This window comes from Lacerta agilis, chromosome 13, assembly GCF_009819535.1.
Source record: "Lacerta agilis isolate rLacAgi1 chromosome 13, rLacAgi1.pri, whole genome shotgun sequence".
In the NCBI taxonomy this organism is placed as follows: Eukaryota; Metazoa; Chordata; class Lepidosauria; order Squamata; family Lacertidae; genus Lacerta; species Lacerta agilis.
In genome coordinates, this window is record NC_046324.1 from 30,847,667 (window position 1) to 30,863,986 (window position 16,320).

At 45.4% G+C, this 16,320-nt stretch overlaps 1 long non-coding RNA gene across 1 annotated transcript; it reads right to left on the bottom strand.

Moving 5' to 3' along the window:
* Positions 1-12,903: 12,903 nt before the first annotated feature.
* On the bottom strand, positions 12,904-15,898 carry LOC117057175. The gene is made up of 3 exons (XR_004427802.1): positions 15,768-15,898; positions 14,757-14,885; positions 12,904-13,108 (listed from the first exon to the last, which is right to left on the bottom strand). It is a non-coding gene; the product is annotated as an uncharacterized LOC117057175 (long non-coding RNA).
* Positions 15,899-16,320: the final 422 nt, after the last annotated feature.

Sequence of the window (16,320 nt, forward strand, 5' to 3'; positions counted from 1 at the left end):
ACTAGGAACGGGCAAATATATCGATCTCAGGACAGGTGAATCTGTTGGTTTGGCTTCTCTGTTTTCCAATCTTAAATTCAGTTCTACACACACACACACACACACACACACACTAAAAGTCCTAATGAAAACACACCAACTTTTTAACATGCATGTCTCCTAAAATACATGTTTCTATGGAATCATGTCTAATAAAAACATTCTTACAAACCAATTTCACACAATACAATGCATTTTTTGAGTGTATTTTCCCAAATACATGATTTTATTTTTTTGCACACTTCGCTGCAGCACACAAACTACTTGTCTGGAGAACTGCATTGCAAAATGCAGAGCAGTGCAATTTTCATAGGATGGCTGCGTTTCACTTTGTGTAGTGTTTTGGGAAGTGTGAGTTAAGAAAGTGACCTTTAAATGCAAACTGAATGGACTTTCTTCTCCACCCATAGTCTACACTGATTGGCAGCAGCCAGAGATTGAACCTGTTGCTTTTTGTCTGCCAAGCCAGATGCTCAACCCCTGAGGTGTGGCTCCTTCCATCCTATAATGTCCAATCTTCACTACCAAACTCCAATACCTGTTGTCAAATCAATCAATCAGTTTTTCATGAAATATTTTTCAAATGCAGAAAATGCCCGGAGAATACTTAACATCCAGATTTGTAGATAATGTCTGCATAATCAGAAACTATGAAAAATGAAATAAAAAAAACCAAGACTTCCCCTATCTTCTTTGTTCTGGGACAAAGTCTTAATTCCACCCACAAATGTCTCACAAGGCTCAAGGGCTTTGACTTGTCTGCTGATTTACAAGCTTCTTCTTCTTCCCCCATCTTCATTTTCAGCCTTTCATCTGTGATTCAGTGCCAAGAACTTTCTGTAGGCATGTCCTTCAAGCTACCTGTGGGTAGCTTGCATTGTGATTTGAGAGCCTACATCTTATTAGTTGACTGGCAGTGAGCAAAATCTTCTCAGCTTGCTATTGTTGACTGCCTCTACTGCCTTCCAACTCACTTTCTTTCCTTGTACCCATTGGGTAAAACAGTGTTCCTCAACCTTAGGCTCCGAGATGTTAGAGCCACAACTCCCAGCATCCCTAAACAGCTTAGCTAATGGTAAGGAATGATGCAAATTAGGAATACTGGGAGCTGCTTTATGCTAACTCAGACTGTTGGTCTCATTGAGCTGGGTTTGGATCTCCTCTGATAGCCAGAGTTTCTCCAGGGTTTCACAGCCATCCCCTAGAGATGCCAGGGATTGAACCTGGATCCTTCTGCATGGGAAGCAGGTCCTTCCTCAAACATAGGAAGCTGCCTTATACCAAGTCATCAAGTTCAGTACAACAGGAAGAGGGAACATCCAGCCTGTAGGCCAATCTTGGCCTGCCAGGGGTCCAATTTGGCCAATGAGGCCATTTTCTCTCACCCACCCACCCATTAACACTGATTGCACGCCTTGTTCCTAGCAGGGAACAGCCTCTTGCAGCTTAAAGGAGCAGGATATAATCCTATTCATTGCTGACTGTTTGGCCCATGGACCAAAGGGTTCCCACGCCTTCTTTAAGGCAAACCAATTTCCATCTCCGAAATGCCACCCTGGATCATGCACACACAACTTTTTCTTTTGGTCCAGATCTTGCCCTTCACATTGTTTGGCCGCAGCGGTGAATGGCAAATGAGTGGCATGTTCTGCTTGTCGCTCTAGTTGAGATTAATTGAAAAGCTATCAAACAAACAAACAAACAAACAAAAACAGCAGCAGCGGCAACAAAAAACGGCAGAGAGATTTTCTCCCCATCTCAGTGTATTAGGAAAGGGATTACTACTGACAGCCACTTGAGAGCAGGAGAAGGAGAGGACAGGAGAGGGGAAAGGAGGTTGCCAGGCTCCATTGGTATGCGGCATCTGACTTCCCATTTGCAAGACTTTGCTGGGGAGGTCAACCTGCCATCGCTGAGAGCCACTTTGTTTCCAACCAATGTAGGAATTGCAGCAGGAGGGATTTAGATTTTGTGGGAAGGAGTCCTCGACCCTGCTCCCCCAGAATGGATGCAGAGATGCTAAAGGTGCCTCCAGATGAAGGGTGGGTAGAGAAATTCAATTCCGTTTACATTTAAATACAAGCCTACATAATTAACGCTTCCCGAAACAGCATGCAAATTGAAGCACAGCCATCCTTTGGAGTTCCCACTTCTCTCAATTTTGAAAGAGGTAATGGTCGCCACCAGCTTGGATAGCTTTAAAGGAGGGTTAAACTTGGCACAGGCAAACTCAGCCCTCCCTCCAGATGTTTTGGGATTACAACTCCCATCATCCCTAGCTAACAGGGCCAGTGGTCAGGGATGATGGGAATTGTAGTCTCAAAACATCTGGAGGGCCGAGTTTGTCTATGCCTGAACTAGATGCTGGACTAGATGGGCCCCTTTGGTCTGATCCAACAGCCGGGTTCTTCTTAATTCTTTCTGCCTCCTTTCTCACCTTTCTTTTTCTTATTTGCCTTTTGCTCATCAGGCCACTTCAGTTTCCTTCTTTCTCCTTTCTCCATCTCCTGCTTATTTCTTATTGCATTTCTATCCCACCTTTCCTCCAAGGCGCTTGAGATGACATACACGCTTCTCTGTCTCCATGTTGTCCTCACAACTCTGTAAGGAAGATTCAGATGGCAGATAGTGACCAAATCAAGGTCACTCAGTCCTGGCTGAGTGGGGGGATCTGAATCTGTTTCTTCCAGGTTCTAGGCTGACACACTAGCCAATGGACCACTCTGGCTTTTGTTAGCATGCCACATCCTTGCTGTTGAATCGACTCCTGTATACACTCATGCATGGCAGATATGATGCCCCCAACAAGGAGATGCTCCTGTTGGCTTTGGTCTAACCAAAATGCTACTGTATGACTGGGCTATGGGCTTTGGTGCTGAGGTCCACCTGAATGGGGGCTGAGGACAGCCTGTGAGCAGTTGCAACCTCATCCCACAGTTTGAGAAACACAACTATATGCAAAAGCTTTGAGGTCAAACTGTATGTCCCAAGTCCCAAGGAAATAGTTCTTCACACAGTTAAAAGCTAGAACTCACCACACAGGAGGCAGTGATGGCCACCAACCTGGATGGCTTTAAAAGAGGGTTAGGCAAATATCACGGAGGAGAGGCTCATGATAGCTGTGCTTTGAATCAGAGGCAGCAATGCTTCTGAATACCAGTTGCTGGAAACCAAGTTGAAGAGTGCTCTTCTACTTGGGACCTGCTTGTGGGTTTCTCACAGGCATCTGGTCAGAATGTGAGTACAGGAGGTTGGACTAGATGAGCCATTGACCTGATCTAGCAGGTTTTTCTCAAGTAGTTCTTTCCATAGTCCCACTTTTGCTGTTTCCCAGTAGGAATGTGAAACCATTAAAACCACAGTAGCAGAAACTGTTTCTGCCCCCCCCCCCCTGCATGAAGGGATGTTAAAGGTAAAGGTAAAGGGACCCCTAACCATTAGGTCCAGTCGCGGACGACTCTGGGGTTGTGGCACTCATCTTGCTTTATAAGCCGAGGGAGCCGGCGTTTGTCCGCAGACACAGCGCACAGAAATGCTGTTTACCTTCCTGCCAGAGCGGTACCTATTTATCTACTTACACTTTGACATGCTTTCGAACTGCTTGGTGGGCAGGAGCAGGGACTGAGCAATGGGAGCTCACCCCGTCGCGGGGATTTGAACCGCCGACCTTCTGATCGGCAAGCCCTAGGCTCAGTGGTTTAGACCACAGCGCTACCTGTGTGAAGGGATATTACAGACCATTTAACACCCCCATGCCTCCTGACTTACTCATGTGGCTGTTATACACAACCTTTTTGGAAATCCTCATTATTGTTCCCTACTGGTCTTTCCCCTTTGCTTGGTGGCAACAAACCCCCATAAGCTAAAATCTTAATTTTCGTGGGCAGGGCTGGGGAGTCCACTGGATTGCCTGTTTTCTAATAGAGTTGTTTTTGCTCATCGCTGTCATAGCCGTGTCTTAGTTACAGACAGTGGAAAAGAATCAACAGGTACATCACTTTTGCAAAAATAAATAAATAAATAAATTTCCAGGAGGGCTTCAGTTTGAGGGGAAGTGGGATGGGTGACAGGGGTGGGGGTGGGGAGAGGATGTCATATCCCCATCAAGATAATTAATGGTCTGCTGAGACAGGCAATTAAAGGTTGCAATAACAATCGACAAGATCTCTCCCTTTGTTTCCCAATTAAAACCTTCCAAACTAATTAAAAAAACATGGGTTCGTCACGCCATGGCATGGCTTCAAACTGGCACCGTTAAAATAAAAGGATCTCAGATGGAGAAGATAAGTGCTTCAGGATAAAATAGAGCAAATAAATAAATAAAAGACCCATCTGCCCACCATCTTGGGTCAATTGTCATATACAAAGTTCTTGTGGCACAGATTAGCAAACATTTCTTAAAGGTCACCCCTTGGCATTGTTCATAAAAACAACCTCTTTCCCTTTTTCTTACTGTGAGAAGAGGCAATAACAAGGCTTCAGAGAAAGAAATGAGCCCCTCAAAAATGTCAGATATATACAAAGGAGATGAGGAAATTGATGGATTACATGAGTCACTTGGGGGGAAGGGTCATAGCTCAGTGCACATGCTTGGAACACAGAAGGTCCCAGGATCAATCCCTAGCTTCTCCATGTAGGGCTGGGAGAGACCCTTAGTCTGAAAGCCTGGAGAGCTGCTGCCAGTCAGTGTACACAATATTGATCTTAACTATTCAGATATACCTGTGGATCCCAGTTGCTGGGAATCGCAAGTGAGGAGAGTGTTATTGCTCGGACAGGCGGAGACACCCGAGTGGAATAATGACTCAAGACAACGTGTTATGGGATTAAAATTTGGCCACAACTTTATTAAAGCTTCAGATGTAGGGAGACCTTGGCTTAGGCATTGGGCGTTTATCCCTCCCAGTTTCCTGGCCGGGGATCTGGGGAACATCAGGGTTATCCAGAATGTGTGGGGATTGGGCTGGCTCTGGAGAATGCCTGTTGAAGAAGAGAGCCCGCCCCCAATTTCGCCGCCGTCGCAGGGGAGAACAATGACAACCTCTTGGCATATGGCCAATGCCTCCCCTCAAAACAACCCCTTTAACAGGGAACCCTGGGATCGCCGCCACGGGGGGGGGGGGTCACCGCTTCACCCCCCCATTAGGGAAGATAGACTAAAGGATTCCTCCCAAGGCCTGAAACCGCCAAAGTTGTGACGTTTTGCTACAGGAAAGGCGAAACCTGCCAATGCAGGAAAATTCCTTTTCCGGTCCTTCAACAGTGACCATGACATAGCAGTGCTCGCGTACCTGTGAAGAAGAGGTTAACCTGCAAAAGAAGGCTTAACTGAGGGAGGGCAGGGTGGGAGAAGGCCTGGAGTCAACTGAGGATTCCCAGATAAGTTCCACCCACTATTGTGTAGGCAGGGCGGTCCCTCCCCTTACCTGGCCAACTCTCTCCTGGCAATGCCTCCCCAGCTGGGATTGGTTAACTGGTAGAGGTAGGCAGCTACCGCCAGGTGTCTAGCCGGGGGGGGGGGATCCAGGCTGTAATGCTGGGAGCCGCATGGGATGGGGGGGGGGGCTGCGCGCGACCACGTAAAAGGCGCCCCCCCATTTGATATGGGGAGCGGTCATTGCTTACGTTCTGCTTGCAAGCTTCACATAGCAACCTGGTTGGGCAGTGTTAAAACTAGGATGTTGAACAGCAGAGTTTATTATGTTCTTAATGGTTGCTTTTTGCTTTGAAGGGTTTTATGCCGAGGAGAATCAGGAGTTCATTAAAGGTTAAAAGTTGAAGGGGATCTTTAGCTAAGGATCTTCTGCAGGGGAGAGTTGAAGGTAGAGCCCAAGAACCTGGCAATTAAAGGGAAATAGCAACTTAAGTAGGTGTCTCCTCTCCTGATGGGCTGAAAGCGTTGGAAGTCAAAAGATGGTACATGAACCAAACTAGAAAAGTGGGCACTTCAGTTATTATGGAGCTAAAAAATTAAAGCTTGGGTTGAAGAGTTGCAGGAGGAAGAACCCGAAGACGATGACCATGAAAGGACCCAGAAACTTAGCTAAGGTGCTCAATTTGATAAGTATTGTGTGAGTTAGGGAAACAATCAGGAACAGGTATAGTTGGGTGTGTTCAATCTCTTTTTATGATTTGATCTTAAACTGTAAAATTAGTTTTTGCCCCTAGAATAATTTTCTTGGAAATGGTTTTACTTGTTCCCTTATTAAAACTTCAACTCAAAATCGAAAATTCTTCCCAGTAGCACCTTAGAGACCAACTGAGTTTGTTCCTGGTATGAGCTTTCGTGTGCATGCACCTGTTCTTCTTCAGGTGTATCTGAAGAAGTGTGCATGCACACGAAAGCTCATAGGTGTATCTGAAGAAGTGTGCATGCACACGAAAGCTCATACCAGGAACAAACTCAGTTGGTCTCTAAGGTGCTACTGGAAAGAATTTTCGATTTTGTTTTGACTATGGCAGACCAACACGGCTACCCACCTGTAACTAAAACTTCAACTGAAAGCATTAAAAAGAAGCAGAAGAAGCAGAAGAAGAAGCTTAGTCTTATAATTCATTCCATGCCTATGTGCCACACAGCTCTACTCAGGATTGGGAGTAGGTTGGGTCAGTTAATGTGCAGACAGTTAAAGGGGCCATTTAATGGAGGCATCTAGAGGGGAAAAAATACATTAACTTGCTGGCAGTCGTGAAGACAAGAACAAAGTCTGGATGGTTTGCCAGATCTGCCTGACTCAGTTCTCACGACACAGGCTGCAGCCTGTATAACCACAGGAAACACTCAAAAATTTGATCCCATAGCTATACATGCAACTGTTGGAAATGTTAGGGCCTGGAAATGGTAGAGGCGACTGCACCACTTTTGGCTGAAGATGGGGGGGGGGATCACATTTTTTGAATGCCACATCATGTAAAAGTGAATGCCCACACCAAAACCTCCTGGCAAGTAGAAAACTTGTTCACCAGAGGAAAACAGTCCTAGTCCTTTCTTCTCTCTGCTCTACTATGTTTCTACATGCAAGGAGGGTGTGTGTGTGTGTGTGTGTGTGTGTGTGTGTGTGTATTTAAAGTCAGGGAGCATTTGAAGTGTGCTGTCTTTGTTGCATGTAGTTTGACATGGTACAGCTCACCTTACTTCATCAGGACTCTACCATTTTATCCACCTGTTTGTGTTGATCCTGCTGAGAGGGTGGAAACAGCAATTTCTAGACACCTTTGGAGCATTAGCCAATGTAGCCTCTCATCTCAGCTTCCAGCCTGAGATGAATCGGAAGGGCAATGCCCAGGTGACTTGTTTACACTTATCCCACTGAGCTAACAGACTCACTTTTAAGAATAACCACATTTTTCATCCTGATAAACTGATAACAATAGACGGCAAGACACTTCTGTCTATAGTGGGTTGTTTCTCCAGGCTTGCCAACCCATAGCTCTTCTCCCTCCGCCCTTTGGGTATAAATTCCAAAGTGAAACCAAGTGTCATATAACTTGTAAAAGTTATAGTAACCCTGTACTGACAGTTGAGACGTATTGGGGGGGGGGGAAGAGAAACAGTGCCCGGCTCCTTTTGATCTATGATTTATTGATGTACAGGATGAAATATTCATTAAAACAGACTGCTACTTCACATTGATTTGTCATGTTTTTAATTCATGTCTTAACATATTAATAAAACTGACACCATTAATTATTATTTTTTTGAAATTCTGAACATATTTGAGATGTTAGAAGAAAAAAAGAGGTGGTGGGAGAGATGGTTTATGTTTGATATTGAAATTGTAGGAGGAATTAGTTGAAGGAAATTTGCATTCATTTGTACTGATATGTATTCCAGAATACCAGATAGCTCTCTCACACCCCGAAAACCATCTTGCGGGAGAGCCCAACAATAACAAGGAGAAAGAGGATAGGTTTGGAAGCCAGAGTGCATAGATATTGTTAAGTCCCTCTCACCTCAATATCACTAAGAGCAATGGACAAAATAAGCCAAATGGATGCGCGGAGGGAACACGGTGAATCTGGAAAGCAGGCAGAGCCATAATATTACCACCAGGACCAGATAAAAGACAGGAAGACATGATCAAGGGTCCGAGTGCATCAAAGATCTCCATCAGAATAAATCTTAAACCAGAGGTGGGGAAACCTCAGACCACGGCCCAAGTGTGGACCTCCTGTACTCTCTGTCTGGCCCTTGAAATTTTGCCCGGGCTACCTTCTCCCTACTCATTGGTTCTACTTCAGAAACTCCTTGAATGCTTTTTGCTGGGCTGGAAACTGTCCTTGAACTCAGCTAATACCTCTTGCTTCCATGGGACGGAGGACAGAGAGGCGTGTGTGTAGAGCTGGGAGAGACCTCCTGCCAGAGGTGTACTTAGGCTCCCTTAGCAAGGAGATGTATTGTATTGATGCCCCCTCCAATCGCTTGTATCCTTGGCAATTGTCTGCTGTCTCCATCTTTCTTTGTGATTTCTCTGTCCCCCCTGGGTGGGGGCCAACCTGGCCAACCCCTCTGTATGCCCCTGCCTCGTGTCTGAAACCCCAAAGAGCTGCTGCCAGAGAATGTAGGCAGTACTTAGATAGATGGACCAAGGATCTGACTCATGAAGAAGAAGAAGAAGAAGAAGAGTTTGGATTTGATACCCCGCTTTTCACTACCCGAAGGAGTCTCAAAGCGGCTAACATTCTCCTTTCCCTTCCTCCCCCACAACAAACACTCTGTGAGGTGAGTGGGGCTGAGAGACTTCAGAGAAGTGTGACTAGCCCAAGGTCACCCAGCAGCTGCATGTGGAGGAGTGTAGACGCGAACCCGGTTCCCCAGATAACGAGTCTACCGCTCTTAACCACCACACCACACTGGCTCATTCCAATGATGAGGCACATTCCAATGTAGCAATGGGGTGAATTTGGAAGTGTTCAGAAACCCTGCTCCCAACACAAACATAGCCCAATCCTTCTTCATAGTCTAACCTTTCCACAGAGTCCAGAGCTTCTCCACATCATTGCAGGCATTTGGACTAGATGACTCATTGGGTCTCTATGCTTCTACGATTTCCTGCTTCTATTGACTTCTTTACTCACTATCTCAATTCCTGCCAATCCTCCCTGTTTCCCAAGCACATATAACATTGTGAGGCTGGTGGCAGAGGCCTCCAGACCTTCTTCTTAGAGACTGGATGTTCTGAACTTGCTCAGAAGCACCACCTTCTACTAGGTGCAGGGCAGAATTTGCTTTGTCTCCTGATTCAGTGAACTGGGTAGAGAGGCAGAGGAAAGAAGAAATCCCATGGATCCCATGAGGAAATGATGCTCCTGTTGATGGGGGCCCCCCCTCTTAGGTCTGCAGCAACTCTGCCCCACCGCTACTGGTTTCCAAGGAAAGGTCACAAGGTTGGGTTTGCTTGGAAAAGAAGAAAGCTGGCAGGGAGGACAGCAGGCAGATGACCCCCTCAGGACTTACCCCTCCTTCAAATGTTCAAGACTTTTCCTGAAAATTCTCCAAGGAAACCTGGAAAAAAAATCTAGGTTAATTTTGAGGCTCTGTGTAAGTAAGCATTCCTAAGACCCAAGCAGAAGCAGAAGATCAGGGTATTATGGTGGTGTTTAATTATCTCTACAGTTCTCTGTATGTATTTGAAATTGGACTGAGAGCGAGACACAGGAAGAGAGAGAGATAGCGAGAAGGCTAGAGATGGAATTTTCTCAAAATCTCAATGTCAAGCTCATCTGCATGGATTTCCCCCCTAATTTCTACCCTGCTAGATCTCGATGGGAAGCTAGTTATTTCATTGCCAGTTCCTCTAACAAAACCACCAATCCTTCCACAATATATTCATTATTATGCATATAATATGATGCAATAGTTATGCACATATACATTTCCAATTTCCTAAAATAACCAGCACATAAAAGGATACACACAACCATGCATATAGCTGTATAAAAATAATTATGCAAATAATAATAATAATAATAATAATAATAATAATAATAATAATATACCGCCCTATACCTGCAAGTCTCAGGGTGGTTCACAGGATAAAATTAATACCTATTAAAGTCAAGTTGCAGAAATAAGGTACCATGCGGGGCTGGACTCTTTGATACAAATTATACATATATTGTAATTTTATTTTATACATTTACCTTTACATGTAATTAGTCAGGCTTTTAAAAAGAAAAAGCAGCTTGGACATATGTGGTCACTCAATGTGAGGTGGTCTGTGAAGGAAACAGATTTTACTTTTATAAAAATGTAAATCTTGCATGAAGGTTGATTTGGGGAACTATGGGGCTCAAAGTGGAAGGTGGGGGATTCATGGAAGATGAGATGGATGACACTTAGGCAGTGTCTGCACTTGGGAATCACCCCCCCCCCCTTCCTTGAATTTGAAGGTTAGGTGCCAGGGTCTATCCAGTCAGTTCTCGCTTTACGAAGCAGATCAAGGTGTGATCTCAAGGGATGAAGGAACTTGGGTGCCGTTCCAACATCTAAGGAAGAACCGCCTGCTGGTCGAGAGAATGCTTAAGCCAGAAGGAAAGTGGGTCTGTGTTTAACTCTTTGTTAATTTGTTCTTTTGCTCCAAGTGGGACGGAAGCAGTGCATGCTTTCAACCATTCCTGTCTTAAACCTTTTACCTTTTTAATAAACTTGTAGTCTTAATTCACAAAACCCTTGTAGTCTCTGTCATTTGAAAACCACCCCACATCTAAGTCAAGCTCTATTCACCTCCAAGGTTCTTCTTGAGGGGACACAGTGGCGTAGGAAGGTGGGGGCGTTGAGAGCGGCACGCCCCCTGTTCCAGCTGGTTCCAGCCTGGAGGGGGGGTGACGCTCGTGACTCCCAAGCTGCCACCCGGAACCACTTCCGTGTGGCAGTTGCTCATGCGGCAACTCTCTGCTCTCGCGCTGCAGCCTTATGTGTTGCTGCACAGATGGGGTGCTGCTTGCACCCGGCATCCGGGATGGACTGTGCAAGTGCGGGATCCAGCACGGACTGTGCATGTGCGCACTTGAGCAGTCTGTCCCGGATGCTGGGCATGAGCAACCGCCGCTCGGACGGGCTGAGGCAGCCCGTCCATTCAGCGGCCGCTTGTGCCTGGCAGCCTGAATGTACTGCACTCTGAAGCGCACATGTGTTGTGATGTCACGATGCGTGCATGCTACGGAGCAGCACCCTGCCCCCGGGGGGTGCCCCCGCATTTGCCGCTCTGGGTGGCAAAGCGGCTCCGTACGCCACTGCACAGGGGAATTTTTTAGATAGACTGGTGGAAGGCAACTATGTAGAAAAATGTATTTTTATTTCATGACATGGGTCTGATGCAGACAAAGCCCAGTCGGGTCAGAACTAACTGCCAAATTCTGTCTCTAAATCCATTAAAAGTGGATTTCACCCACATCCCTGGGTGTAGAATCTTTTTCCTTTCAGCTATGCCTTTTGAACAGTAACCTTATTTCTGTGAAAGTGCCCTGGACAGGTCCCCTTTTAAATGTCTATGCCTGCCTTTCTCTTCATCTGCCAAAGATCGCGTCTAATCACCCCCCCCCCCCGCCCTGAAAGGTAAAAAGTGTGATAGAATGAAAGAGTAAAAGATTTATAGAAATTAAACCAGGGCTCTGATCTCTGAAGGAAAAGTGAGCATCGTGCCTGGAACCTGGGGAAGTTGTCATGGCACCGCCAACCCAGCAGTGGAGGAAAAGGGGACAAGATGAAATGTATTTAAACCTCTAAAGTGTTTCATCGTGTTCTGCAGACTGTCCCTGACATGGACATTAAGCTCCTGGGTTCTGAATCCCTGCATGGCGTCTTCAGGAAACACTTTGAGATGTTTGTCTCCTTCAACACGAGGCTTTTCGTCATGACCCACTTAGAACTCCACTGTAGATGTGGCAGCTCTGTTAGGAAAAGCACCCTGAGATCTTGGTGTGAATCTCTTTCCCAAACAAGGCCTGTTCCAATTGCACACTTCCCTACCCCTGTGCCTGCTTGCTGTTCAGAAAGGAAAATAGGACAGCTCTGTGTACTTGTGAGTGGCAACCCTAATTCACATACTTAAGAAGAACTCTGCTGGACTAGGCCCAATGCCCATTCATCTGCGGGGAATACTGCATTAGTTTTCCTGATTATAATGCTTGTACTTCTGCCCTGTTTTCTAACATTCTGTTGTATTATGGAACTGTGGCATCAACAGACTGCTGTGTTGCGCTAAATTTCTTTTGCAGCAGTGGGTGCGGTGTGACCCAACAATGAATGCCATTGGGCCATGCTGCTATTCCTCACCCTTTCCACACATGTGTGCTTCTGTTTTCCCCTGATTCCCCTGTGTAGACTGCAGGAAAGAATTGTATGCCGGCACACCTCTTCAAATTCTGGCGCTGTACCTCCACGACTGGAATCAAGTAACACAGAAATGGGTCCTGTGATTGCATCTTATGCATATCTAAGTTGCGCAGTTTCAGTCGCAGGTAGTTGACTGGTTGAAATTGCGAAAGGTCAATCCATTTTTCAGGTGATGCATCCAGAACCATATACCATACTCCCAAACGTGGTCACCCCAGACTTGAGGAAGGTGTAAGGTAAGACCTGTGAGGTGGGTGCCCTTTGAGGGTTCTGAGGGTCAGAGAGGGAGATCTGAAGGGCTACATTTGTTTCCAGCCCTGAGGTCCACCACCCCTAATGTAGAGGCTCCTTATCACATGCATCAACCTGAAAGAGCTTTGCAAGGACTGGACATTAAAACAACAACAACAACAACTCTGCTTGGCACCATTCCCACAGATGACTGGAGCCTCAGCAGTGGACTTGTAATTCTTTAGATCCACAGTCTGCATAAAATAATTTAGGAACTCAAGTTTTCTGTATTGATTTATTTCATGGTAAAATTGCATTTCAGCTGACCTTTAAAACAGAACAATCCATGGTTCAATTATTCTTGAAGCCTTTTGCCATTACATTAATTATGGAACACCCTCTTCATGTCTCTTTAGTGGCTGACTTCGCTCGGGAGTTTCCGCCTGAATATGTCCGCCGCTTTCTGAGAAACTTCCAGAAAACTCAATCCATGACAGCGCCCTGAAAGAGAACCTTATTGTGGGATTTGGGGGAAGGGAGGGAGCAAATCAAAATGCTTCCCATTTCAGGGGCACCGCTTCTGGTTTCTGTGGGGGAAATTCACTACATTCAAGATTAAACTGCATTAAAAAAAGCAATGCAACTTAGGAGCAGTCTTGTTTGTGTGTTCACACTGGGTGTGGAGCTTCTGGGGCACTGCAGCAGGTGCTGCAACTATGAAGTCCCATGGAAGGTGAGAGGTGAAGTGTGTGTGTGTGTGTGTGCTCCAGGTTTTGGCATCACACAGGGTGCCACTGAAATTGGAGACCAAGGTGCGCCACTGCCTAGCTGTTTAGAAACGAAGGAAGCCCTGTGTTCCCATCCCTAATTTGAAGTGCCAGAGATTGAGCTTCTGTATGTAGAGCAGATACTGTACCACCAAGCTACACCCATTGGTCTAATAACTCAGTATTGTCTATTGTCTGCACTGACTGGCAGCAGCTCTCCATGGTTCCAGGTGAGCCGTCTCTCCCAGATGGGCGGGGTATAAATAATAATTTATTATTATTATTATTATTATTATTATTATTATTATTATTATTATTATTATTTTCTGATAACATTCACACACCCAGATCTTTTGTATGCACGTTCTGGTTGGAGAACTACATTACAAAAGCTGGAGAAGCACCAACGTCAAAGGAGGACGGTGTTGCAGTTTGTGAAAAGAGAGTGCCAGAAAGTCAACACCGCACCTGTTGCAGGACTCTGCTCTCTGTACCTTAAAAGTTCTGTTCAATCAGCGCAGGTAAAGAGTTAGTGGCAAGCAGGAACATTATGTGGACAGCTATGCCTCTTGTTTTTATCAGCACACCAGGGAGCGTGGTTAGAGGGGGATAAGTTATGTGTTGTGGGTTTAAGCCTTAATGAGAATGAGAAGCTAAATTATTGAGTTTTGCAATGCAAATGATTTTTGAGCACAAATTCTTCATTTTTTGAATGCTAAGGCCTCGTAAAAAATGTCAATGGCTTATGAATTAGGCCATTAGCATGCAATTTGTGATGCTGGTGCCACTGGAGCACCATGCGACGAGGAGTCGCGAAGCTGTCTCTCCGTTTTACAAATGATTTTGCCAGGGGTTTTCGGGGGAGGATTCAGCTGACACACAAAAGGCTTAATCATAATCCGTGTCCTTGGTGGGCGCTCAGTTGCCAGAGAGGGCCTTGCAGCTGGGAAGTCCAGGGGGAAAGGTTGAGAGCCAGTGTGGTGTAGTGGTTAAGAGCGGTAGACTCGTAATCTGGTGAACCGGGTTCGTGTCTCCACTCCTCCACATGCAGCTGCTGGGTGACCTTGGGCTAGTCACACTTCTCTGAAGTCTCTCAGCCCCACTCACCTCACAGAGTGTTTGTTGTGGGGAAGGAAGGGAAAGGAGAATGTTAGCAGCTTTGAGACTCCTTCGGGTAGTGATAAAGTAGGATATCAAATCCAAACTCTTCTTCTTCTTCTTCTTCAAAACAGGAAATGGCAATGTTGTGACCTGGGTTTGGTCTACAGCAGCAGGCAGGGAACCTTTTCCAGACAAAGGGCCACATTCCCTTCTGGCAACCTTTCAGGGACCACATTTCAGGGGTGGGCAGGGTCAGAGGCATAAATGGGCAACAAATGTACCTGTTTGCCTTCATAGAGTTATGGTAGTTTCTGCACACACCTCTCTCGACCCTCTGTTCAGGCATGCACATCCCAGCCAGGCAAAAGCAATCAAGGAGGGTCTGATGGAAGGCTGGTGAGGGGTGTGGCCTGGGGAGAGCGCAATAAAAATACAATGATTGAATCAAAACATTGCAAAATAGCAACATCACAAAGTGCAGATCAGTTGTGTCGATACCGAGAATTTTAGATTTAAGCAATGAAATTTCAGCAAAGACCAGGCATAGTCTAAGATCTCCGTGAACAAACAACCGTGAACCGTATTTAATGAAATGTAATGTGCCATTGAATCTAATGCGCACCTCAGTTTTTAAAACCTTGAAACCAAAAAAAGTATTTGTTGGTGAATGTATATACACCATCAAATCTAATGCGCCCCCTGATTTTCACAAAGTTATTTGGCCAAAAATTGTGTGCATTACATTCGAATAAATACTGTGTGTGTGTGTATGTGTGTGTATTCTTCTTCAATGTAAGCATTGCAAAATGTCACTTATTTTAAAATAGGTGTGTTTTTTCAGCCCCTTTTGGCACTTTTTGTCTTTTCATCTGAGAACTTTAGCATAACATTCAGAGAAGTGTGAAATCTGAAGGGTAATTATGTTTCAATTAATCTGGGAGGTGTGAACTAGATGAGTTTGCTTATAAATGCAGCACGAATGCAATTCTCTTCTATTCCTGTTTATAACGCATTGCAAAGTCACAGTGTAAAACCTGCTTTTGTGGGCATGGAGAGGGCTAAACATTTAATTAAAACACACAAACAAACATATAAATGATCATGTTTCCTAGCCAGGTATTACACAGCAGATGTATTACAACAGTTTTAATAAGCACAGCTTCTTCCTTCCTCCTCCCTGCCCTTGCCTGAGAAATCTCAGGGGGAGGGGAGATCAATTTGTCAGAAATCCAAGTCAGGAACTTACGAGGGGAAAAGCCATCAATGCATAGTTTCATCAAACACGGACTTACGAATCATATATCATTGTTTGTCATCGGGAGACTTTTCGTGTACGCTGGTCCCTCTTCAAATTCACTCCCTCCTTCATTTGCAAACTCGGTCAAAGTGGAAGGAGAGCAATTTTCTCTTTCACACACACCCATTGAAGCTAAGACAATGGGTTTAGTTCTGCAAAGCAGTCTAATGACTTTTAAAGGCACATCAAGGATGTTTGCAAGAAGAAGAAGAAGAAGAAAATACTTCCCAAATGAAGGCTTGCAATCCAGCCCAGGCACCCAATGCAGCAAGACTTCCTTCCAAATAAAAGTGTGGGGTCTTGTTTTGTAAGCCTGGGAAAGGTTCCGGGGCACGGATTAGGGAACAAATTTTGGCCAGAGGGTCAACTTTCCTGGGTGCAGGTGGAAGACATGCCGGTGGTAGGCACGGTCATAGGCAAAAGGGGGCGGGTCAATGGATGTGACATGTATTCTTGTGCAGTCACCTGCATTTTAGCCACACAGAAGTCAGAGGTTTCTACTAGGGCTGTGCAGAGCCCCCACTGACTCAATCTGGGCCCTCACAGAC